Consider the following 27332-nt stretch of genomic DNA (forward strand, 5'->3'; position numbering starts at 1 on the left):
TTTTTCGTTGTTTGTATGTATGTATGTATGTATGTGTGTGTGCAACGAATTAGAACTTTAAAATTAGTTAGGCGGATCCTTAGTATATAACATTTATTAAATTTATTTACAGATTTTACACAAAAAAACATAAACTGTCTCTTCTTTGGTTCGTTAATAACTTTAACGCTCAAGTGAAAAGAGAGAGAGAGAGAGAGAGAGAGAGATAGTGGGGAACAGAGAAAGAGATAGAGCAGGGTTGATTTTGCAGAGAGAGAATTAAGAAATATTTAATAACAATTAAAGTTGTAGTTGATTTTCATTGCGATTATAAATTATATTTGAATCATATCGTATCTATATGCTAAATCTAACACATACTAAATTAGTATGTGGCTAGAAGTATAAGTAGTTTATCTAGTTTTCTCTAATTATTCCTTTTTTTATTAGTTTTTTTTTTGCTAATTATTCATTCCACTTACTGGGACTGTGTGTGTGTGTGTGTATTTGTGGTTGCTAATAATACTTAAAGTTTTAATAAAAAGAAGTTTTTTTTTCATTTTGTTTGCTTTGTTTCTTTCTATGTACATAAGAAATGCTTCTAGTTTTGATTAGTATTGGGAGAATCGGGGGACGAACTGATTGAATTTCAGTTTTTAGTCCCTCTCCTCGTATTTGGGCACAAAGGAACCCAAGCCGCCCATTTGGGCACACTAACTCCTGTCATAGAGTGACATCTTGAGACGTTTGCATTTATCACGGCGATTCTTGAACCAGAAGTGCACATTCTTGCTCTCCAGGCGGGGGAATTTTTGCCTAAAAAGATGCCAAACAAAAACGAAAGAACACGAAATATGTTAGCAAAGGGTCTTAACTGGATTGGGTTCTCGTTGATGCTCACCTGTAGGGCATGGTGTTCAAGTCCTCGGTGTATTTGAGTATCAAATTGTGCGACGGATGCGTGTTCATGGCAAACCATTGCTCCAATTTGGGCGCTTCGGTGACCGGATTGATGAAAGTGCGATTCCTTTTGCGTCGCTCCTCATTCGAGATGCTCGAGAGATTGAGCCCGGCCCCGGTAAGAGCATTCGGTTGCATACCAGCCGCAGCTGCTGCAGCTGCCGCCGCCGCAGCTGCCGCCTGGCCAAATGCTGGCACGTAATGGCTCATGTAATGAAGGATTGCGAGAACATCGAATTGGGTACCATGGGAAAGGGCAATTGTTGATCCTTGTGCGAGGCGGCCACCAAATTGCCATCCATGGCCGGCGAGGGGGAACGAAATTCATCCAAATGACTGGCATCGTTCTCATTGTCATTGTCCTCCAAGTCATCGTCATCCATATCCAGATCATCTTCCTCCACTTTGGGTGTGCTGCGGCATTTCGGGGTGGTCAACTCATTCTCATCAGATTGCCCATGCTCATGCTGGGCTGGCTACCAGCACTCGAGCTGGAGTTCTGCCCTAATTGGGCTCCATGATGCTGACTCAGATAACCGTTCATGGCCGCGTGTCCCAGGGCACTCATTGTGGTGGTCACATTGCCCCTCATCTCGGCCCGTTTCTGGGCTGCGCGAGCATTCTTAAACCAGTAGACCACATTATTGACATCCAAAGGCTTGCGACCTCGACGCGACTCCAAGGCATTCAATTGCACCACATAATTCTGAATATGCTGGCGTGAAGGATGGGGATTCTCTTGGAACCATTTCTGCAATTTGGGCAACTTCATTTCCGGATCGAAACTGGTTCGCATGCGAGTCTTCTAATTGGCATACTGAGGCGGAGAATGTGACCCTCCATGATGATGATGATGATGTATCGAAGGATGCATGGCCGGATGCATAGATGGATGTACAAGCATACCAGAATGATGACCGCGACCAGCAGACACACCAGCAGCCGCAGCCATTGCTGCAGTGCCCACTCCCACAGGAAAATCGACCAATTCATTGGGTCCTGCCACCACCGGCACAGCAGACGGCGCTGTCATGAAGGGCAACATTTTGGGGGTCATGGCTGTGGCCTGGGGAGAGAGTTGATTTGACCACCATTGATCGAATTTGCGACGCAAATCATCCGATATATCCCCACCGGGCATGGCATATGTATTCTGATGCGAACTGCGACAAATCTGTGAGAGCGTTACCCACAAAGATACAAAGGAAAAGACACATGGAAAAGCATTACAAGAGGGTCCAAAAGAGGGACGGGTTGGGAATGTATTATATAGTTATTAATGATATTTTGGAGACTTTCTTTTTCTATTGTTACAGAAGGTTAACTCAGTTTATAACAAGAGCCCTAGAGATTTAACTCCTTGAACTTCTAAAACGATTTCTGATTTACTAAATTCTGCCAAGACAAAACTTAAGCTAAGGCCATAAATAATAGTTGAGGCTTTCGAAAATTCTTTTAGTTTATTTTATCTTTCATTTGGTTGTTTTGCAACAATGTTATAAGCCCTGTTGGACTGAAAAGACCTTCAGTTCAATGGTGACACAGACTAAGCGGTCGTCATAAAAATCACGCCAGGAATAAAGTCGAGTCGGGTAAGAGCCCTCAAGTGCTGGGATTTACTAGCCATAAATGGGTAGGTAACCGATAGATAGATATCATATGGCAACAGCTAGATAGATATTGCATATATAACAGACAGAAAACCCCTTTCACCACCGCCCCTCCCCCCTCCCCCCCATCCAAAACCAACTGATATTAACTGACGCTTTGTTACTTTGCCACTCCGTGCTGTCCGCACTGTCTGCGCTTCTTCTATATAGAGAGATAGATAGATAGGTAGATAGTCTCCCTCCGATAGGCAACGACATAGCAGCTTATGCGATTAAAATTGAATTTAACAAATAGTGAAACAGACTACAGAAATAGAATTTGTGTTCATGGTATATACAGATACAGATAGATATTTCCAATTCACTCGGGGCCCCAACATTACGGCTACCGATGAATTAAATGCTCAAAAAAAGATATGGCTTTCTGCTCTATTCTACACTAGTCCACCAATACTCTCTCTCTGTCACTCTCCTCCGCCTGCTCCTGCAAGCTTTACTCTGCTCGTCACCCAAATACGTGAGCTTCTGCTCATGGACATAGAATAGATAATGTCTCTATGAGTTGGCTGGTCGGTTGGTTGGTATTTGCTATCAGCTAAGGAGGCGCCCCAAATCACTTAAGCTGCTCGAAACACACTCACACACACACACACACACACACACAGAAAGGGTGGTATGAAAGAAGGGTGAGGTGTGGGATGGGGTGGTATGGGACAGACACCTAATTGTAAGTAAAATGGGTTGACGCGTTGTCTTATGCCGACTTTGGGGTTCGGGGGTATTACTAAATTGATTTTCCTATCGCGTATTTGTTATTAGAGAGAGACAAAGAGCCAGAGAGGGAGTGAGAGGGAGGAAGAGACTGCTTTGCTAATATTAATCAGGGCCAAAAAAACTCTAGTCACAATATCAATTGAAGGGTATTTCGGGCCGTGATTTCTGTTTGATGATGATAGTGAGGGTGATTTATGATCCAAATGCAATGATATCAATCGTAAGCAAAAGCACGAGGAGAAGCCGCTGACTAGCCTGGGTTCCCCTCACCACCATCACACACACACACATAGTCCAATGTGGGTCATGTGAGTGCAGTAACGAAAGGAACGCCACACGATCATGATGGGCTAAGTCGTAATAAACCAATGGTAGGTAGGTTAAATCTTTAATTTGCCAAAAATAACTTTTGCAATTCCTGCAATCTTCATTAAAATTGAAATTTAATGAAATATGCCTTAAGATTATCTGTAGGAGATAGAAGCCTCCCATTCAAGTGATAGAGACTTACTCCATCTTATGTTGGGTGGTTAAAAAGAGTCCAAAAAGAGAGACCACTTGAAAAGCATTGAATGAATATAAGTGAAAATAATGATTTTGGTATTAGGTAAATACTGTGTCTAAGACAAAAGTTAACTAGCTGAATAGGGATTCCCGGAGAGAAGGAAAATAACCCAATCTTCATTCGTTGAATTCAAAATATGAACTGATTTTATTAACAAACGTCTTGTGTACATCAAAGAATTCTTAGACTCTAAGAGGCGACAATTGTTCTTAAAAATACTTATTCTAATGACCCATGTTTTCGGGGGTTGAAAATTGTTTATATTTCATGCTCAGCGTTGGCCACTCGATACCGCGCCGCTGTTACAATCTTAAGTGTTTTCCACAGAGTGTGGATGCATGTTTTGTTTGGTTTTTAAGCAATAATTGTCATATGAATCTTTATGACTTATTTTTGTGTTATGATTTTATTTCGTTTTATATATTTTTTGGTGCATCTGATTTGGTGAAGCCATTTCAGATGAACACGATGTTTAATCTTAAACATTCTGCAAAGGGCCGCCAAATGTGACGGTTTGGATACTTTTATTTTTATTAAGTTGTCTTAAACAAATTATTATTATTAATATTATCATTAGTAAGATAATTGTTGTTAGAGAAGCATAAAAGCTACATGTTGAACTGACTTCCTATTCTTTCATATTCTGCCGTATGGTTTACTAAATTGGCTTCGACTGTATTTTATATTATATTTGGCAAATTATTAATATCGCCCAATGCTTTATAATTGTTTCGGGATATCTACCCACTCCTGAAGTGTATTACTGTGTTGACTTCTAGCCTTTTTATATGGTGTAAACTTTAAAGACCTACTACTTCTACCTTTCGTTTTAAGCCCATGTGGCTTTTGCTCCACTGTTATGATATTTCGGTAAAACCTGAAATTTGAGCGGTTATTCTGTTCAAATGTTGTCCCTTTATTTGCAATACCTGTCCTTTTTCTAATACAGACTCGGACAATTTTTTAACTGAATCTTTTTGACGATATTTTTTAAATTATCTTTATCTATTTCTACCATTGCCATTGGAACATTCCTTTTTTGTATTGGCTCAGGGATATATAATTTTTCTTCCCCAGTTTTTACTTTACCTCCAATGTGAGGTCCTGCCGGGGGCCATAAATTTATTTTTTGAGTTTTGTTGTTGAGTTTGTTTGGCATTGTAGTTTTTCTATTTTGACATTTACCTTTTTTGTTCTCCCAACGTTCTTTAAAACCTGTGACATCTATTGTCGTTGCCACTACAGATTTATTCTGATTTGATTTGGTGCATCCCGAGACGATCCAACCAAATTGAGTGTTTTGACCTAGCAGGCCATCAATTTTTGTAATTCCACCTTTTAAGATTTGCGTATATACGCTTACCCCCATTATTAAATCAACCTTACCCGGTTTATTAAAGGTAGGGTCAGCTAGCACGTAAGTTTGCCATTTTGACATATCCACGTTTGCTATTTTTAATGGAAGAGCTTCCATTAACTTTGGCAACACAATTGCCTCTACCTTAAGATGTTTTTTCCAGGGATTTCGCGTCTTTACATCTATTTTTACCTTATATTTTAATTTTTTGGCTTTTATTGAGGACACGCCACTTATTTCTGTATTTTGTTCAATTTTAGGTAATTTTAATATTTGAGCGGCCTCTTCGGACAAAATGGTGCTCTGTGAACCACAATCAATAAGGGCTCTTAGAGTTTTATATCCCCCATTTGCATTTTTTACTTGTATTACGGCTGTGGCCAACAGTGTTGGTTGTGCCGTTACACAAGTATTAATACTCTCCTGTTTTTCTTCAAAATGGAGTAAGGTATGGTGTCCCTTACTGCACAATGAACAGACCATTTCATTAGTGCATCTCTTGTTGCTTGAATGCTTCAAGCAACGTGTACACAGTTGCACTTTTTTGGCTATTTCCACACTTTCTTTAGGTGTTAGCGCTTTAAACTTATAGCACAGAAACGCGCTATGCCAGGGACCTTTGCAGATCGGACAACCATCTTTGGAACCCGCAACCCACGTTTTTTGTAACGGTTTTTTCTTTTCCTTTCTCATGGCACTTAGCGAGCAATATCTTTGCTCCAAGTATTCCATGACATCAGATAGCTGTTGAATTTCCCTTGTTTTTCTAATTTGGCTCTCATACAATTGTAGAGCCTCTCTATCAAATTTTCGAAGTATGTGTTGAGCGAATATTACGTCAACTTCATCGGATAAATTTGCTTTAATTTTAATTAAGTGTATTGACTCATTAATTATGTCAATCACATCCCTAACATTTTTTGCGGATTCATTGTTGATCATCGGTAGATCAACGATCCGACTTAATTGTTCGGAAAATACCCTCCGATTATTTTCATACCGCTTGGTTAACAGTTCCCAAGCGGCACTATAGTTGTCAGCTGAACCTGACAACAGATGAGCTACCATGCTCCTTGCTTCCCCTTTTAACGCGGATTTTAAATAATTAAACTTGAGAGCAAGACTTAAATCTTCTCTTTTTTCAATTAATTCTGTAAATAACTCCACAAACAGGTCCCATTCTCTTGGCTCTCCAGAGAATGTGGGTACCTGAATCTTTGGCAACACCGGTAGTTCGCCTCTCACGGTTACATTCTCAATCTTAACATTTTCCTTATTGCTCATTTTCATTTCTAGCATTGACAATGCATTTCGGACATCAAATTGTAAATCATCCATTATATTCTTAACTTTTGCATCACTTGTTAATACTTGACATGCCTGAACTTTCTCCCACAAATAGTTAATTTTATTAATATATAATATCCATGTCCCATTGCCTGTTGACTTCAACTCTACTACCTCCAAATATTCCTGGAGTTGCCGGACTCTATCCATAAATATCTCCTGGTTAACCTTAGGGTTTTCATTACTGGAGGTCGCATTCCCGCGCGACTCTCCTATGCTATCATCAACTATCTCTGACATGTTTGCCTCCGCTTCAACGTACACCGACTTACTAGTGCCTGGTTTTTCTGACTCTCTTATGGCTATAATTTTGGCAACTATCGTTAATGCTTCTTCATGTATTTTATTTCTGAAATAATCATGATCGAGATTTGGAACAGTTTGGATCAATTTTTTGTTATTAGGTATCCACTGATTCCTTATCTCTTTTACTTCCTCTACAACTTTGCTAGTTATGTTTGTAGGGTCTAGTGCTTCTAACCGCCTTAACCTGGTATGTAACTCTGCCTGCTTCTCCAACACTTTTGCAGCCTTATTAGTGAACATTTTTATCTTATAGGATATCGATATAATTATATAATGAAATAAAATACGTATGTAAATATGCAAATACTTATAACTATTTTAATTAACTTCTTATCTGATGATCCTGTTCGCTGCTGCTTGTCCGCCAATGGGTAAAATTCGCCGTTTTTTTTTTTACTGTGTCGTCGCTCAGCTGCTGTTGTCCAGGGCCTATGGGCTCAGGCGGTACCGGTGCCGGACATCGCACCAGAATTTCTTATACTGCCACTGCACGTTCTTCAGTTTCTTCTTTGCAGCTTTCTTGTTGCTCTGCTGCTGTTGGTAGTTGCCGACTTGCAACTACATATAGTTCACTTTTTTCGATATTAGGGCTTCGAATACGCCACACACCAACTTTATATTTTTACATATATATATTTTTTTTTCCACTTTATATATATATATGGGCTTCGAATTAGCCACACACCAACTTTATTTCGTTTTTTTTTTTACCGCCGCCGAAATTATTGCAGTTGCTCGACTAGCCAAACTGCCTTTATATATTCGGTCGCACGCACTTTTTTATTTATTAAGCAATATTTTGCTTTTATATTATACTCTGTCTCTTACCACTGGTGGGGGAAAACAAGAGTTTTTTATTTTGCTACCTTTATCTGATCTTATCGTAAGAATTCAGACCTTAAGGAGCTGATTCATTCTCTGAGTCTCTTACCACTGGTGGGGGAAAACTACAGAGTTCCTTTTTCTCGAAGGACCAAAATGAATAGGGATTCCCGGAGAGAAGGAAAATAACCCAATCTTCATTCGTTGAATTCAAAATATGAACTGATTTTATTAACAAACGTCTTGTGTACATCAAAGAATTCTTAGACTCTAAGAGGCGACAATTGTTCTTAAAAATACTTATTCTAATGACCCATGTTTTCGGGGGTTGAAAATTGTTTATATTTCATGCTCAGCGTTGGCCACTCGATACCGCGCCGCTGTTACAATCTTAAGTGTTTTCCACAGAGTGTGGATGCATGTTTTGTTTGGTTTTTAAGCAATAATTGTCATATGAATCTTTATGACTTATTTTTGTGTTATGATTTTATTTCGTTTTGTATATTTTTTGGTGCATCTGATTTGGTGAAGCCATTTTAGATGAACACGATGTTTAATCTTAAACACTAGCTGTAAGCCTATCAGACTTCAGATATAGACATACATATATGTATACAGTAGAATCCGGTTATAACGATTCCGCTTATAACGTCCGACCGGTTATAGCGACTAAAGTTCGATGAGTTTCGTCCCAATACAAACCTTTATGAAAGGGCCTCAGGTTAGTACGTCTTCCGAATATAACGTCGGTCCCTTAAGCGTCGTTTTAGCCGGATTCTACTGTAGTACTCTTCCTATATCCCAACTACTTCCATAATTAAAAAGAAGTAAGTATTATCAAAAATACTTATCCCAAATTTAGCTTACTAAAACAGAACACATGACTAAATGAGTGTCAAACTAGCAGCCAAATAACTTGTGAATAAGGTCCTTAATATCCTTTTACAGTTTCAACAATTCTTATTAAACTGACAAGATTTTTGCTAGCTTTTGAATTACAAGCACAGTTGAATTTGAGAATAAATCCTTGAGCCTAAATCTCATTTCCTTTGGAATAGTTTCATAGCCTTTCAAGCTGATTTCAATAAAGTGAAATGAACAGACAACGAGATATAAATACAGAGAAAGGGAAAGTGGCATGGAAGAAGGGCAAGTGATGAGGGGAAGGCAGAGAAGAGAAACTGACGATAAGCGTAAAGCTGATTAAAAACTGAAAACTATTGCAAAAAAGGATTAGTTAAGTGAACCAAATAAATGAACTCGAACTCGAAACTCACTCGCAGGCTTAACAAGGCAACAAATTTTTGCTTTGTAGTCATTATCAAAACATTTACCAAATGATTTTCATATGCAAAGATGCAAATAGAGAGAGGGAGAAATAAGGGAGAGGTGAAGAAAGAAATACAACGTGTGTGTGTCGGTGTGTGTGTATGTATGTCTTTATGCCTCACTTGCCGCAAATTAGCGGTTTGAGTTTCGAGAGTTTTGGCAAAAAGTTTTTAGCTACTTTTCAAGACGACAACGGATAATATCCTAGACTCGTTATCCACTCTTTTCTCTCTCTGATTTTCTCACTCCCCTCTTACTCCCTCTCTCTATCTATGTGTGGGTGTGCGCTTTGTCTCGTAAACCGCTTATAAATCATTATAGAATTTTGCCATTTCATCATGTGTCTTAGGTACTAGTTAAAAATCTTTCACCCTTCCCCATCAAAGTGAAAGTTCAAAGTGAATGTCTAATTAGTTGCCGAAAACTTACCTCATCCAGGGGACATCCTGTAGAGCGGAGTACAGCATGTGATTGCAGCACAAGCAATTTAAGCAATTTATCCTTGATCTCACCCAGTGGCGAGGTCTTGGCTCGAATGTATTATAAATACATCAAAGGATGACAATACGCAAAGTGATCACCGAGGTAAGCTCACCCAGTATATCACTAACTGGTATAGCCGGATTATCGGAGATCTGTTCCAATGGTATGGGTTTCCAATGTTTGATAATAAGCGAGCCTAAGAAGGAAATTTTACCTTATGCAGATAGATATTTAAATAAGCAATTAAAACATATTTTTTCTACCCCACCCCCAAAATGTTTATATATATATTGTAATAAATTATTGTTCATGCGGTTAGCCACAGCATTTGGTTTTAAACTGCTTAAATGGAATAATTAATAAAGGCATTTTAGACCCAAATTCAGCTCCACCCCAGTCACCCCTTTTCATCCCTTTTACTGTCTAATTTGGTTCGTTTTTTTTTTTTTTTGCATTTAAACTAGTTTCTGTCCATTATCTACTTAAATATTATTTTTGGCAAAATATTTATTTTTTGGATCCAAATCGAAGTTGAAAATTGCAATTGCAACGAATCGGATCGAGTGATGATGGGGGGAGGGGGGTTCTATAGTAGGCAAATAGGCTTAAAGCCCAAACCCCAGTAACATAATGGTATTATTAATTATTCCAATTATAAAAATTGTAAGCAGTGCACAACAATGAGTAAGAGAGAGAGAGAGAGGGGAAGAGATCAGACCATATGAGAGGGGAAATAGGGTCAGAGGATTGGCGAGCCGATTGGCATTGGCGCTTTTCAATTTCTGGCATTCTGGTTGGCCCAAACTCATTCGAAATAAGTCAAAAAGAACTGGCTGACCAACGAACACACTACACAAAAAATAAGTTCAACCCAATTATATGCGATTTTTATTGTGGGTGAGCAAGTGTGTGAGTGTGTGTGTGTGTGTGTTGGCCATGCAAATCGTTTAATTGCCATGAAAACCTCATTTGAGGGCGAATTGGCATTAAAAATAAATACATCAATTGTGTATGTAAGTAGGGAAAAAAACGTTGAAAAACTGGTTGAAAAGGCACCCAACAAATGAGGGATAAGTTGTAATTCATTAAATAATCACAATAAAAATAATAATAAATGAATCATTGCAATATATATCCATACATATTATAAAAGGTAGATAAAACAATACAATCGCAAACACATTTAATATTAGACACAGCAAAAAGTTAAGAAATGTGAAGAATGGTTTTGGTTTTGGCCATGTGAGACAGTTGCTTTCACATGACCTATTGAATGCTCATCATTGAGGCCAATTGGCTGGGATTCAATCAATTTACATAGAAGCATATTCTTTGGCAAGTCCTCCTTGTTTACAGGATCAGACAAATTTGATCATACAAATTACCTATCTGTCTAGCTTTCAGAAAAGAGTTTTCTGTCTTTATATTAAATAAGTTATAAACATTGTTAATATTTTTTCCAAAACCTTGCAAAATGTTTAAAAATTCAAATTGACAATATACATATCTAGATTTTTAATGGTTTATATTTAATAAAAATATATCCCTTTTTATATAAAAATCTTTCTTTTCATTTAACCTCTTCAAAATGTATTAATGATAAGTTTACGATAAACTAATAAATTAGTAACATAAAGTATTATGTACAGAATATGTATTTGTCATAGATTGAATTAGGCATTTCTAAGAATTTGAATTGTGTGCCTTCGTTTAAGGCGAATTGATCTGTGTTGAGTAATGAAAAACATGACTGATGAATAACTGTATAACACTGGAAATGTGCGATGACAGGATATACTGTCGTCGAGTGTGGCTCAGTGTGCGGTTGACAGAAATCAGTCTCTTTTACTATTGAAATTCAACCTGAACATACGTCGAGACTCGCTGCTCAATTCTAGTGATACAAATGGAAGCCAATAATGGAAACAATGATTCAGGAATCTGTGAATCCCCCAACTCTCCGATATATTTATAAAATAAAAGGAAAATTTCTACAAAAGATTTATTTTAATCAAAACTGGGTTTTATTTTTATTTATTTTAATAAAATTACTAACTAGAATCAAATATTTTATAACTAATCTGACTCGTCTAATATGTTGTTATATAGAGACTTATAGTCCTGCTGATTAAGAATTTAGAATCTGCCAGAGCAGCCGAATATTCCCTAATTATATAATTCAGAGTAAAATATTTCGCTGCCAGGGCGGTCAAACAACGCGCCAAATAAAAAATAACATTTGCCAACACTGAAATTTAGCTATAGCCGATTTTTTCACTTTTCAACACTGAAATCTCGAGTTGCTTAGGTAAATATTTACCAAATTTTCTAGTTTAGATTTTTAAAGATATTTTTAAGGATAGCAAATCTCTTTCAAATATAGTTAAAAGTCAAATCTTAAATACAAAATTTGGGGAAAGGAAGGAAACAAAATCAAAGAGTTGTGTATGAATTTGTTAAGGTATTTAAGTGTCCAGTAAAATTTGTAAAATGAGACACATGAATAAAAAACCCAAAAACATACATAAGTAAAAAAAAGCAGCACCAAGATTAAAATAATCTCATTTTTGTTTTTGTTATAAGTCCATCAGTAGATATTCTGATTTAGCGTGTTAAAAATTCTATGAAATATTTTTTTTTTTTTAGTCTCGTTTTATTATTTCAACATATTAGCAGGGAAATTCAGTTAATGGTGCATGCTATACGCATATTTTGCACCCCCCTCTTTAGCCATCCCTTCCTCTGCTATTCAAATTTGCCGCGCATTTATAAAATAGCTGGCCAAAATGTAGACTGAGCCTATGGAATAGGACAACAATGGATGGGAATTTTGTGTAGGCGCAACCAAATAATAAACTCATTAAATCCATTATCCCTGCAACCATGATTTCGGATGTGAGTTTCGAATGGAATGGCATGGAAACGGGATGGTGTAGTGTTTCACCCGAAATGCATATGAAAAGGATTCAATGTTTAAAAAGGTATTGAATGCACCTGTCATACAGCCTATGCCGAGTGTGTGTATGTATGTGTCAGTGTGTGTGTTTTTTTTTGATTTTGTGGTGAAAACTCTCGCAGAGCCTAAAGCCAACCAATGAAGCATACCACTAATTGTTGCATCATCAGCTACCATTTAAAATAAAATGCTTTCTCTTTCCAGACAAAAACACAAACTTTAAGTTGCCCATCATTATCATCCACATTCTGGTCCAAGAGAAGCAGCAGACAACATAGACGGAGGATTATCCTTATTAGCATTATCAGTAGAAAAATAATCAAAACAGCCAGAGAGAAAACAAATTGAATTTAAAAAGAAGGCAACAGCCAAGCAGCAGCAGGAAAGGAATAAGGAATAACGTTTAAGAGCACAACCTTCAAACCCCAACCAACTCGCAGGACCAGACATTGACTCTCTACCTCTAAGCTGACAAACGATTTCCAAATAGAATTATTTCTTGTTCCCCACGAGCCACGCGGCTTAAGATTTATTAACCTGAGAATTGAAGACAATGGAAATAATAAAATAATTCGATATGCAAGTTGTCGACACGACTTTGAATATACCCTGCAAGAAGTATGAAAGTGAATGATAACCTAATGATACTCGTGTTTTTTAATGCCAAGTCAAATGTCTTTGAATTTTGTGTTAAAAATATTGGAAAAATGTTAAAATTAATAACTAACTTTGTTAAGTGAATGGATTTGGCTTTAAATGGATCTTTTATATAAATTTCTGCAATGCAGTTAAAAGTTCTTTAAGTAGGTAAGGTTATTTTATACATTTTGGAGCTATATAAAGTTGTTTTTTATAGAAAAGTCAAAAAAAAACTTTGAACAAGAAAGAAAATTGAAATTTCCTTCTAGTAAACACAGAAAACAAAGGCATAAGGGAAGGGAACAAAATGAAAAGGAAAATGTCCCTAAATGTTAGTTTGTAGTTAAAGTTGATATCATGAATGGAAAACTGCAAAAAACTAAGAGATTTTGAGAAGAAAAACATCATCAACTATTATATATTTTAGAGATCATACACAAGAGATTGTAAGAAAAAAGACATCATCAATTTAAATATATCATATATTTTTTTGGAACTGTACAAAAGGTCAATTTGATAAAGCATTTTCTCCTACTCTATTCTCAGCCTGATGAAAAAGCTTTTCACTATCCCAGGGTAATTTCGGTATTCTCGTTTACCACCTAATTACAGGGTATAATAATCAAATTCTGACAATCTCACTGGCCTCGTTTCTCCTCCTTGGTTTTTTTCTTCTCTCTCAGCATTGCCTAAATTGAATGTTGAAAATAAATGGTTATTAGCCGAAAGGGAGGATAATAACCAGAAAAGACACCACTCTCCATTTACAAGCTGAAAATTCGAAGTTTCTTATTATATATACATTTATTTAACTAAGTATGAAGAGGAGTTCAGCACCGCAAAAACTGAAAGCCCAACTTCATCACTTGAATTCAAAATATGAACTGATTTTATTGAAAAACGTCTTGTGTACATCAAAGAATTCTTAGACTCTAAGAGGCGACAATTGTTCTTAAAAATGCTTACTCTAATGTTTATATTAATGCTTGTTTATATCATGCACAGCGTTGGCGACTTGATATTGCGCCGTTATTAAAATCTTGAGTGCTTTCCCACAGAGTATGGATGCATGTTTTGTTTATTTCTTTGTTCAATCTGATTTGGTGAAGCCGTTTCAGATGAACGCGATGTTTATTCTTAAACATTCTGCGAAGGGCCGCCAAATGCGACGTTTAGGAATTGCCGTCTAATCTTACATTGTCTTATACAAATTATTATTAATATTAAAATTAGTAAGATAACTAATATTAAGGAAACATGACCGGTTACATGATGGAAGTTTAAACCTTGTAATTCAATATGATGTTCCTTTAATGCTTGTAGCTGGTTTCCTACTTTCTCCAATTCTGCTGAATGGTTCACTATATTTGCTTCTACTGGATTCCAAATTATATTTGCCATGTTACTAATATCGCCCACGTGCGCCGTTTTAATGGCTATATACGACTCTGACTGTATGCTATGATGAGCCACTATAACTTTATCTTCTGTCCTAGCTGTGCAGCCTGATCTGAGGCTCAAAATTCCTTGCTCTGGTATAGCCATTATCTCTTGCTGTTCATTACCGCATTGGACTCTAGCGTTAGTTCTAGGTGGAACCTTAAATAACCAACTCCTGCTACTATCTAATTCTACCCAGTAAGACTTTGTTTCCATAATCGTTGTGTATATGCAGTTAGATTTGGCATTTTGTTTAAGAGCTGTCAGTTCACAGACATTATCATTGGCACTACTCCATGGCCAACTTCCTTCACATGTTCTCCTATGCGACTGCCAATTCTGACATTTTTGCAATGCTGATTCGGACATTAAATGGTACGAATCTATTTCAAAATTATAAATTAAGTACTGGCTGTCTATACGGACCATTACCATTTGGTTATTGTTTAATCGTACAGGCAGTGGAATAACTTTATAGAGAAAAGACGGATGTCTACCAAAAAGTGGTATTTTTGCATTTATAATTAGTTTTCTGTCAATAAAAATACCTTTTGCCGTCAACAGAGTGTATACATCTTTTAATTCAGTACCTGTTCTTTTACCTGGTAATACTAATGTTTCGGACAACTTGTCCTTAATTTTTGTTATTTCCAACTTCAACTGGCTTGGTTTTAAAATGTTAGGGTTCAACCTACCATGGTTAATGTCTATTAAAAGATTTATAACTCCTGTTTGAATTTTTTCACATTCATCGATCACGGAACTCAGTTGCCTTACAATCATGAAGAATTGCATGGATTCTCTATATACGTAATAGCTTTCTTTTAGTACTTCTGTCATATTTTCAATCCGGTTGTTCATGTTGCGAAAGTTAACATTTATTTCGTCTATAGTTGTCTTAAGAATGTTTGCCGTGGAGTCCACTATCGATGTCTGCCTTTCTTCTAGGTGTTTCAAATTTTGCTGATTTGTCAGTAAATTTCTCATGTTTTCTTCCATCTGTACTGAAACAGGCGAAGGCAAGGTTTGACTTGAAGTGATTTATTGGGGCCGCAAGCCCGGTATTTATAGGAGAACGTTTACATTGGTCTTATGGCTAGTGTCCTTAACGGTACTTAAAGCTAGACATTATGCTTAAGTTCTAATTACTTATAATCTATCCCTAAAAGTATGTGCCCTAATCTTATCCCTAAAAGTATACTACACCTCCTTTTTTTAAAAAGAAAAATTTATATTTTTCTAACATCCTTTTTATGTTATTTTTATTCTATCTAAATGTACTGTTTGCTTTTTGTTTTTATCATCCGCTATTACTATATTATTGTTAGGACCTATGCTCTGTATTGTATATTTGCCTGTGTATTTGTTATCTAATTTATGTCCTGTATCATTTTTTAAAAGTATTTCTTGTCCTTCAGTTAGCGATACTTTTTTGTGTTTTTATCATATGTTTCTTTTTGTAATGCTTTAAATTTTTCGATAAGCAGTTTCGCTCTATTTTGTGCTATTTGTAATTTAAATTTTATTTCTTTATTGAAATCATCAATGTTGTAAATGGGTTCTACCGTTTCAGACGAGAATGGGACAGTTTTAGGATGTTTTGCAAAGACTAGTTCAAAAGGTGCATAACCATGTACGGTGGATGGAGTGGTGTTAAAGCAATATGTGAAGTATGCTAGATATTCATCCCAATCGTCTTTTTTTATGGATATATATGACCTGATGTATTCATTGAAAGTTCTATGGCTTCTTTCTACTGTTCCAAGAGTTTGATGATGGTGCGCCGTGGAATTAATTTTAGTTATGTTAAAATTTTTGCAAAGTTCTATTAGTATTGAATTCATATATTCTGTTCCCATGTCTGTTAGAATTGTTTTCACTGAACCGTAAATTAAAATGAATTTTTCGAATATTGCCTTTGCAACCACTTTTGCACTTTTGTTTGGTATTGGTATTGATATGAGATATTTGGACAGATCGCAGATAATAGTAACTGCGTATTCATTACCGTTCATTGTTTTTGGTAATGGTCCAATTGTATCTATTATTATTGTGTCAAAAGTGGTTGCAGGGGTTGGTGTTATGACCAATGGGGAGTGGTTGTGTCTGGTTACTTTGGCTAGTTTGCACTTTTCGCAATTTTTGATGTATGTTGCAACATCCCGAGACATATTTTTCCAAAAGAAATCTCTTTTTATTTTTCCTAGTGTTCTGTTTACCCCGCAGTGACCTCCCTCTATTGGGTCATTATGATATTTATTTAATGTATTTCTTATTTCTTCTTTATTTGTTATAACTTTTACTTGGGGTAGAACTGCTATTTCTAAATGTTTTAATGTGTCTTTTCCTTTTTGTTTTAGTTCATTAGGTGTAAGTGACCTTAATAGTTTTTCTGACATGTCTATCTTCAGTTTATAGATTTTTTGAGCACCGGCTTCTTTTTCAAGCCTTGGAAGGAATCGATCTAGATCTATTCTTCCACTAATGATCAAATCGCCTATGTTGAAGGAGAGTAATTTTTCTTTATTTTTGGTAATAAAACATTTGCTCTTTTTGAATTTAATTTGCGCGTATTTTTTGGCTTCGCTAGGATTTATTATTTCATATATTCTTGGTGTTTCTATTCTGCTATTGTTAATTTTGTTTTCCTTATGTACTAATTTTTTTGTTTCTGATCTTGTTGCTACTTTAAGTATTTTATTAGTTTCTATGTTTTTTATATTTTCAAATTCAATTCTGGAGAGAGCATCCGCTGCGAAATTTTCTTGTCCCCTGATGTATTCTATAGTAAAATCGAACTCTTCTAAATCTAGCCTTATTCTAGTAAGCTTTGACGATGGGTTTTTTAGAGAAAATAGGTATGTTAATGGCTGATGGTCAGTTCTGATTAGGAATTTTTTCCCGTATATGTATGGTTTGAAATATTGAATTGCCCAATGTATTGCTGTTAATTCTTGCTCTATTGTTGACTTATTGCTTTCGCCTTTTGTAAATGCTTTAGATGCATATGATATGGGTAATTGGAGTCCATCAAATTCTTGGCTGAGGACGGCTCCACATGCGATCTTGCTTGCATCAGTTGTGATACAGAATTTTTTATTAAAATCTGGATATTGAAGTATTTGTGGGCTTAATAATTTGTTTCTTAAGTATTCAAAAGCTGCTTGACAGTTTGCATCCCAGATAAATTCTACATTTTTCCTAGATAATCTATTGATAAATTGTGCATGGTATGCAAAGTTTGGAATGAATCTACGGTAGTAATTACAGAATGCTACAAATCTTTTGGCTTCGTCGCCATTTTTGGGAGTCGGGTAATCTTGAATCGTTTTGAACTTGCTTTCGTCTGGTAAAATTCCTTTATTTGTGCATTTGTGTCCTAGAAAAGTAACTTCATGTCTGAAAAAGGAGCATTTGTCTGGGTGCAATTTTAGGTTATATTTTCGGCAAGTTTCAAAAACATCCCTTAAGTTTCTGATCATGTGACTTTCAGAGCAACCAATTACAATTAGATCATCCATATAAAGGAATGTTTGAGATGGTGATAGACCCGTGAATGCAAGGGACATCATTCTTTGAAAAGAGTTTGGTGCAATTTTTAATCCGTATGGTAATCGCTTGAATCTGAATGAGCCCTTATCTGTGGAAAATGATGTTATGTCCCGAGATTTTTCTTCTAATTCTACTTGATGAAATCCTGACATTAAGTCTAAACAAGAGAAGTATTTAGCGCGTCCTAGCTGGTCAAGGATATCGTCCATTCTGGGTAGTGGGAATGTATCCGCTACTAGTTGTTTGTTAATTTTTCTATAGTCAACTACCAATCTCCACCGTTTTTCTTTACTGCCAGGTAGCGCTTTTTTAGGAACCAATAAAATCGGACTATTGAACTCAGACATTGATGGTTCAATAATATCATCATTGATCAATTTGTCCACTTGTTTATTGATTTCGGTTTTTTGACTGTGTGCTATCCTGTAGTTTTTGGTGTAGACTGGTGTTGTGTCTTTGAGTCTTAATTTTTGTTTATAGAAATTGTTGGACGATATTTGTTCAGATTCTATTGCGAATACATCATTAAATTCTGAGCATAATTTATGTAGAGGTTCTTTTACGAAATCGGGAAAATGGGGTGCTAGTTTGTTCATTATTGTGGATTTATGTTTTGAATCATGTTGTTTGTCTATTTTTAAGATTTCATAATCGGACAGTTTTTCATTTAATAGGTTTATATTTGCAATTTGCACGTCTGTGTTGTTAGTATTTAATATGCGGACATATGGGTTAGTCTTGGAAGCAATAGTGTTTGCGACGAATACCCCCGGGTGTAATTCTTGATTAGGGATAAAGATGTTATTGTCGTTTGAGGATATTGTAATGCGTACAATTTTTTCTGTTCTAGATGGGATATGGAATACATGTGTGTTTTGACTGATCCCTATATTGATTATAATTTTATATCTTGATTTATATGGATCTATTATCAATTTGTTGGTGGAATAATTGAGTGTGCAATTGAATTTTTTTATAAAGTCAAGCCCCAAGATTCCGTCACATGGGATGGGGAAATCATTTTCTATTACTTGGAAGGTGTGTACCGTTGAGAGGTTGCTGACCTTTAGTTTGGTTTCGCCTATTGTAAATAGGACGTCTTTGCCTATTCCACTAAGTTTTGTCCGTTTTTGTATGTTAACTGTATTGTCTTTTCTTAATATTTCTTGTTTTATTAGTGATACATCAGCTCCTGTGTCTAATAGTAATTTTATTGTCCCTACATCGTCAAAGTTTAAAGTTATGTAGCTATTAAGGTTGCAATTTAAATTATATATTTTATTTGTTCGATTTTTTACACCAGAGGACTTTCGGAGTTTTCCGAATTTTCTTCTATATTTGTAAATCTAACATTATTATTTTGTTGTGTTTTAGGAGGATAATTAGTTTTGGTATATCTATTGTTATAATTTCTTCGATTATAATTATTACTATAGTTATTGTAATTCCTAGTATTGTTATAGTTAGTATTATCATTTGGGTTTCTATTTTGGTAATTATTATTATAATTTCTATTATTATTGTACGAGTTCTTATTTGTGTAATTGTTTCTTTTAGTATAAAACACGCTGTGATCTTGTTCTATATTTGTAGATGTATTTACAAATTTAGCTATAACATCATTCATTTCAGTAAAATTGCCTGCTTCTATTATTGTTCTGACCTTTTCGTTATCGCAGTTCTTTATGATTGATTTCACTGCTGTTTGAGTGGCATATTTCTTTGCTGTTTCAGGGTTTACGTTGTCTGTTATGAATGCGCGTTTCAATGATTTAGTAAGATTTTCTATTTCTGACATAAATGAATTTGCGTTCTTGCCATTTTGTTTTAAATTCATTAATCTTGCCTCTGCTACCTGAACTGTTTCACCCTTAATTTCTTTCTTTAATGTTTGGATTATACCATTTATAGTGTTTTCATTAGTAACTAGTAATCTAACGTCCCCTTTTAGTTTTGTTTTTATGACTTTAATAGCTGTTTCTTCATGTTCTGCTTTTATTTCGTTGATTAATTCCAGTGAATCTATGAAACTTTGAATTGTTTCTACTCCACCATCATACTCTTGAATCAGCTTAGAGGCTGTATTAAGAAATTCAATCTTTGTTTGCACCATCTTTGGTTTTGTATTATCTTGAATGTTTTCTGGGTTATCTTTTACACCTGATGTATCTTGAATGTCTCCTGGGTTATCTTTTACAGCTGGTTCTTCTGTGTCTTTTGCTATTAGAGGTTCAAAAGTTGCTTCTAGATTCGAATCTACCGGTATTGTGAATTTTATATTATGTTTTGTTGCTATACTTATTAGTTGTTTATTTAAACTATATATTAGCTCAGTAAAGCTTTTACTGCTAGATTCATTGCATATGTCTGTACTGCTACTCTTTATTCTATTATAACTGTCAAAGATAGTTTCAAGGTGCTTGTTTATGGTTTGAGGGTTGCTTTCTGAAATTTTTCTTTCAATATTTCTATGTTCTGGTCCATTGAAATTACGTTAAAATAATTTTGTTCTTTTAATTATTTCATTTTCTGATTCTCCTATATTTTTTTTTGTTATTGTTTTTTTTTTTTCAAATTGTTTATAATTCTATTTTCTAATATTTAATTATTTCCAAAAAAAATTTTTGTAATTTTTCTTATAGGGTATTTAGACTTCGTTATTGGGCAGTTTTGATATTGTGGAGCTTGCTGCGATCAGAAAGCTTTATGTGTGCTTGCAAGCTTTGTGAAATTTTTCTTGAGCTTTTTTTTTTTTTTTTTTTTTAGAAGCTCGCTTTGATCGTGGCGAGCTTTACAACTGTGCTTATGTTGTTTGTGCAATTTTGAGTGCACATGGTTGACATGTGCTCTTTGTTAGGGTATGTTGGGGTATATACGGCTGATTGGAATTTATTATTTATGTATGTATTTGTTTTTTTTCGTTTTTGTGTAGTTTTCATTTTAGTGTATATTTGAAAATATGTGATTTTTTGTTTTTGTTTTCTCTTTTCTAGGGTATTTTTTTTTTTTTTTTTTTTTTGGCAATGATAGACTTATTGAAAAAAAAATTGTATAGACAATATATTAAATTTATTTAGATATATATGTATTTTTTTTTTTTTCGTTAATATTTACACATATGTATATTTAAATTGATTTATGATGGCAGCGCAAAGATCGCCTCTTGCCACAAAGGTGCCTAGATATATTAGCACACTTTTTTATTAAATTGATTTTTTTGATTTATTTTTCTGCTGTTGTTGCTGGTCGGTTCTGCTGCTGTTGGTTGTGCTGCTTTGCCTCTTTTTGTTGTTGCTGCTGTTCCTCAAGTCGGCATATCCTAATCCAAATTTGGCATGCCTCTGCCCATGGTGGTGGTGGGTCGCTGTTTACTTGGGCCAGCAGGGCCGCTCGCTGCCTTCTAAGTCTGACGAGAAGGCCACCTCGCCGCTTTATTTGGGTAATGGTCCTGGTCATCGGTATGTGAGTCCTTTTATCACTTTGCCTATGTATGGCAAGGATTTTTTTTTTTTTTTTTTATTGCCTTTTTGTTTGTTGCCAATGTTAGGCAGGATCGCCATGAAACAGGCGAAGGCAAGGTTTGACTTGAAGTGATTTATTGGGGCCGCAAGCCCGGTATTTATAGGAGAACGTTTACATTGGTCTTATGGCTAGTGTCCTTAACGGTACTTAAAGCTAGACATTATGCTTAAGTTCTAATTACTTATAATCTATCCCTAAAAGTATGTGCCCTAATCTTATCCCTAAAAGTATACTACAGTACTCTGTCATCTGCATCCATGATGCCGAATAATATGTGGTACAATGAACCCATGAATTCAAACGGTGCCTGCTTGCTTCTTGGCTTATTCTGACTCATAAACAATCTATTATTTTCTTCGATTTCCGTTATTCGTTTTACCATGTTGTCTAATACGAAATGACACTGGTCTTCAAAATTATATAACTTTTGACATAAATCCCTCATTTTAGGAATCAACCTGTCACCTTTATTAAGCATTTCAAAATACGCCGACATGTCATAGTATATTACCAGATCCCATGAGGACGCTACTACTTCCACCTCACCCATTGGATCTAAGTACAACGCGGCTGTTGCGTTTAGTTCTTTTACCGTAATTTTTGGTCGATTATCTCTAATGCTTGCTGCATTCGAAAGTTGACAAAGCAGCATTAACATTGCTAACATCATTACGGTTCCTGCTTTGGACAGATGACCGAATCTGTTACTTTTCCGATATCGATTCTCCTCAATTTCTTCGGATGATTTTACCCCAATAAGTGGACAGATTTTATTTATAGGCCTTGTAATTGACCCATCTTGCAATTTGATTTTGACCACTCTTACTTTATCGTCCCTGCCTTTATGAATTTCCTCAATCTTGCCCAGAGGCCACCTGGCTGGGTGACAATTTTCATCTTTGATCAGCACGACCTGTCCATTCTCTAAATTCTCGGTGGTTCGTCGCCACTTATTTCTTTGCTGGAGAGTATATAGATATTCGTCTTTCCACTTCGCCCAGAAATCTTTTTTCATTTTTTGAATTAATTTCCATCTGTCTAAATTTCCAATTTTTTCTTCTGATATGGACTCGGCTGCTTCTAATGTCGGTCTTCCAATTAAGAAATGACCGGGAGTTAACACCTCGTTGTTGTCCATATCTTCACCCGTCGTATATAACGGACGTGAATTTAGCACGGCTTCTATTTGGCACAACAATGTTGCCAGTTCCTCATATGTCAGGTTATTGTCTCCTATGACTCTTTTCAGATGATACTTAACGGATTTGACCCCAGCTTCCCATATACCTCCGAAGTGAGGTCCTGCCGGGGGGCTAAAATGCCAGCTAATCTGTTCTCGCTCTAGAACAGGGGCAACCTGGACGTTATCTTGAACTGCTTTTTTGAATTCTTCATCCAGCTTCCTAGCCGCTCCCACAAAATTTGTACCGTTGTCAGAATATATGTTCGCGCATTTACCCCGTCTTGCCACAAATCTTCGAAATGCTGCTAGGAAGGCATCAGTTGTCAAGTCACTAACAACTTCCAAATGAATTGCCTTAGTTGACAAACACACAAATACTGCTATGTACCCTTTGAATGTTTTTTGTCCCCGATTTTTTGAGCATCTTATATGATATGGGCCCGCAAAATCAATCCCGGTGTTATGAAATGGGAATGAGACCGTTACCCTACTTTTGGGTAGATTACCCATAATTTGCTCCGCAGTTACTTGGCGATATCTGGCACAAGTGACGCATTCCCTTAGGTATTTTTTAAGAGCGTTTCTTAAACCGAAAATCCAAAATTTCCTTTGAATTTGGCTTCTCATAAGGTTAATTCCTCCGTGTAAGGTTTCCTTATGAGCATTTTTAATCAACAACATTATTAGATTTGATTTATCTAAAATAATTGGATGTTTCGTATCAAAAGATATGTTGGCATTTTGCAATCTTCCCCCTACGCGCAATATTCCATCGTTATCCAAAAATGGATTTAAGCTCAAAATTTTGCTTTTCATGTCAATTTGCTTGTTCTGCGTAAGACATGAAATCTCTCTGCTAAATTGACATGCTTGTTGGTGTTTAATTATAAAATTTTTAGCATTCTTAAGCTCATTGACGGTTAGATATGATGGGTACGCATTATCTTTTCTTTTAGTGCCAATAAATCTAAATACATATGCCGTAATTCTGACCAGTTTATTTATACAGGAATACTTTTCAATTAGCTCCTGCATAATACTACTTTCTGTATTTAATAGTACGGAATTTACCATCACCTTGTCATCATCTGTTTTTTGTTTAGGCCATTTGTCTTTTGCCTCAACGAGCCACTTTGGCCCATTCCACCACAAATCGCAATCTTTTAACTTATTTGGACAAATACCCCTTGAAGCTACATCTGCAGGGTTATCTTCAGATTTTACATGGTTCCACGTTATTTCTCTGATTTTTAGGATATCCTCTATGCGACGCCTTACAAATTTTTCCTTACTAGCACCGTTCTTTATCCAGCACAGCGTAATAGTAGAGTCACTCCAAGCGTATATTTCAGAAGGAGCAGCAATAGATTGCTGGACTCTTTGTAGCAATTGCGATAGCAAGTGTGCTGCACATAATTCCAATTTAGGAATAGTTTTTCTATTTTTGATAGGGTTAACTTTGTTCTTACTGGCTATTAAGGTAACTGCCCCACCAATTTTGGCATATACTACCGCTGCATACGCCTTTTCTGACGCGTCAGCAAAACCATGAATCTGTAACAACATATCAGGCTGTGTCTTGATCCATCGGGGTAATCTGACTTCTTCCAGATACACTAAATTGTCCCTGAAAAATTTCCATTCTGTTGCGTCGATATCGGACAACTCTTGATCCCAATTTTTCTCAGCTAGCCACAACTTTTGCAAGAATAACTTGCCTATTACTGTTACTGGTGCTAGCCAACCTAGTGGATCATAAATCTTGGCAAGTGTGGATAGCACACCTCTTTTATTCACCTTTCTGTTCTCGTCACAGTGTACCTTAAACTTAAATTCGTCTTTAATTGGTTCCCACTGCAACCCCATGGTTTTAATTGCCTCGTTCTCATCAATTTTTAATACTTTATTATCGCCTGTATCAATAACCTCTTCAACAATTTCGGACTTATTCGAAATCCATTTTCTCAAATTCATTCCTGCTTTTTCCAGCTCTCTGGAAACCTGTTGAACTTTGTGTTTTGATTCTTCTACGGTATTACCTCCAGTCATTAAATCATCCATGTAGAATTCATCTCGGATAATTTCACTAATTACTTTATCTTGACATCTGTTTGCTATCTCTGCAAGTACCCTTGTAGCTAAATAAGGTGCTGATGCCGTACCGTACGTTACTGTTGTCAATTTATATATTCTTAATTTTTTCTGCGGTGACATTCGCCACAAAATATGCAAATATTTTTGATCGTTTAGATCAATGTTTATCTGCCGATACATTTTTTCAATATCTGCAGATGCTACGTACTGCCATTTTCGCCATTTTAGTATTATGTCAAATATGTCTTTTTGAAGTCGCGGCCCGATCCACATCACGTCATTGAGACTTCTGTTATTCGTAGTTTTCGCGGAAGCGTCAAATACAACTCTTAGTTTAGTTGTCAAACTTGCTTCTTTTACTACTGCTTGATGTGGCAGGTAGTACGTTCCTTCATCCTTAGTTTCGACCATATGGCCTAAGTCCAAATATTCTTTAATAAATTTTTTGTACTCTTCCTTAAGTTTTGGATTTTTCTGAAATTTTTTCTCCAGGCTAAGAAACCGCGCAGTTGCTTGCGCCTTTGATTCACCTAACTCCTTTTCTTTCTTAAACGGGATCGTTACCACATACCTTCCAGAATCATTAATCTTTGTTGTCTTGCTAAAATTTTCTTCACATTCATTAGCTTTTATATCGTCTTTTTCATCTGCCTCCATTTCCCAAAAACGCTCCATATCTGTGATGTCTATTGTTGTAGCTACTATGGACTCATCTCCTTTTGACTTCGTACATCCCGACACGATCCAGCCAAATTGAGTATTTTGCCCTAGCAGGCCATTAATCTTGGCCACTCCACTTTTTAAGATGTGGGTATATACGTCTACCCCTATTATCAAATCTACCCTCCCAGGTTTATTAAAGTTGGGGTCAGCTAGCACGTAAGTTTGCCATTTTGACATATCCACGTTTGCTATTTTTAATGGAAGAGCTTTCATTAATTGCGGCAATACAATTGCCTCAACCTTAAGGAGTTCTTTTTGAGAATCACGCGTCTTCATTTCAATATTTACCTTATATTTTGAAGTTCTAGATTTTGTTGAAGATACTCCACTTATTTCGGTTTGTTTTTTGATCTTGGGTAGTTTTAACATTTGAGCGGCTTCTTCAGATAAAATAGTGCTTTGAGATCCACTATCAATCAAGGCTCTTAACGTTTCATATTCTCCATTTATTTTTTTAACTTGAATTAGGGCTGTGGCCAACAATTTTTGTTGTGCCGTAACACAAGTATTTACCTTTGCCTGTTTTTCCCCAAAATGAAGAAGGGTATGGTGTCCCTTGCTGCACAATGAGCAGACAATTTCATTAGTGCATCTCTTGTTGCTTGAGTGCTTCAAGCATCGTGTACACAATTGCACTTTTTGGCTATTTCCACCCTTTCTTTAGGTGTTAGCGCTTTAAACTTATAGCATATAAGTGCGCTATGCCAAGGACCTTTGCAGATCGGACAACTATCTTTAAAACCCGCAGCCGACGTTTTTTGTAACGGTTTTTTATCTTCCTTCCTCATGGCACTTAGCGAGCAATATCTTTGCTCTAAGTATTCCATGACATCAGACAGCAACTGTATTTGCCTGGTTTTTCTGATCTGACTCTCATATAATTGTAGAGTCTCTCTGTCAAATTTCCGAAGTATGTGTTGAGCGAGTATTACGTCAACTTCATCGGACAAATTTGCTTTAATTTTAATTAAGTGTATTGACTCATTGATTATGTCAATCACTCCTTTTACACTCTTTGCGGATTCATTGTTGATCATCGGTAAATCAACGATCCGATTTAACTGTTCGGAAAATACCCTCCGATTGTTTTCATACCGCTTGGTTAATAGTTCCCAAGCGGCACTATAATTGTCAGCTGAACCTGACAGTAAATGAGCTACCATGCTCCTCGCTTCTCCCTTTAATGCGGATTTTAAATAATTGAATTTAAGAGTAAGACTTAAATCTTCTCTATTCTCAATTAATTCTGCAAATAACTCTACAAACAGGTCCCATTCTCTAGGTTCTCCAGAAAATGTGGGTACCTGTATTTTTGGCAACACCGGTAGTTCGCCTCTCACGGTAACATTCTCAACTTTCAAATCTTTCTGATCCTTTATTTTCTCTTCTAATGCTACCAAGGTATTCTGAAGGTCGAACTCCAATTCTTCTATGACCTCTTTAAATGTTTCATTGTCTCTGTATAGTTCATGTGTATAAGCTTGGCACACCTGTACCTTCCTGAACAAGAATTTTATTTTCTTAATATACATTTCGCCTGTTCTATTGTCTATCGTACGTAAATCTTTGCTCACCATCTCCAAATATTGCTGGAGATGACGAACCTTTTCTTCAAACTTTTCCTGGTTCTCAATACTGGAGGTCGCGTTTCCCCGCGACTCTCCGTTGCTGCCTTCAACATTTTCTGACAT

At 36.1% G+C, this 27332-nt stretch overlaps 1 pseudogene; it reads right to left on the reverse strand.

Moving 5' to 3' along the window:
* Nucleotides 1-635: 635 nt before the first annotated feature.
* LOC124461523 lies at nt 636-27332 on the reverse strand (annotated as a pseudogene).

This window comes from Drosophila willistoni, unplaced genomic scaffold (assembly GCF_018902025.1).
Source record: "Drosophila willistoni isolate 14030-0811.24 unplaced genomic scaffold, UCI_dwil_1.1 Seg523, whole genome shotgun sequence".
Taxonomy (NCBI): Eukaryota; Metazoa; Arthropoda; class Insecta; order Diptera; family Drosophilidae; genus Drosophila; species Drosophila willistoni.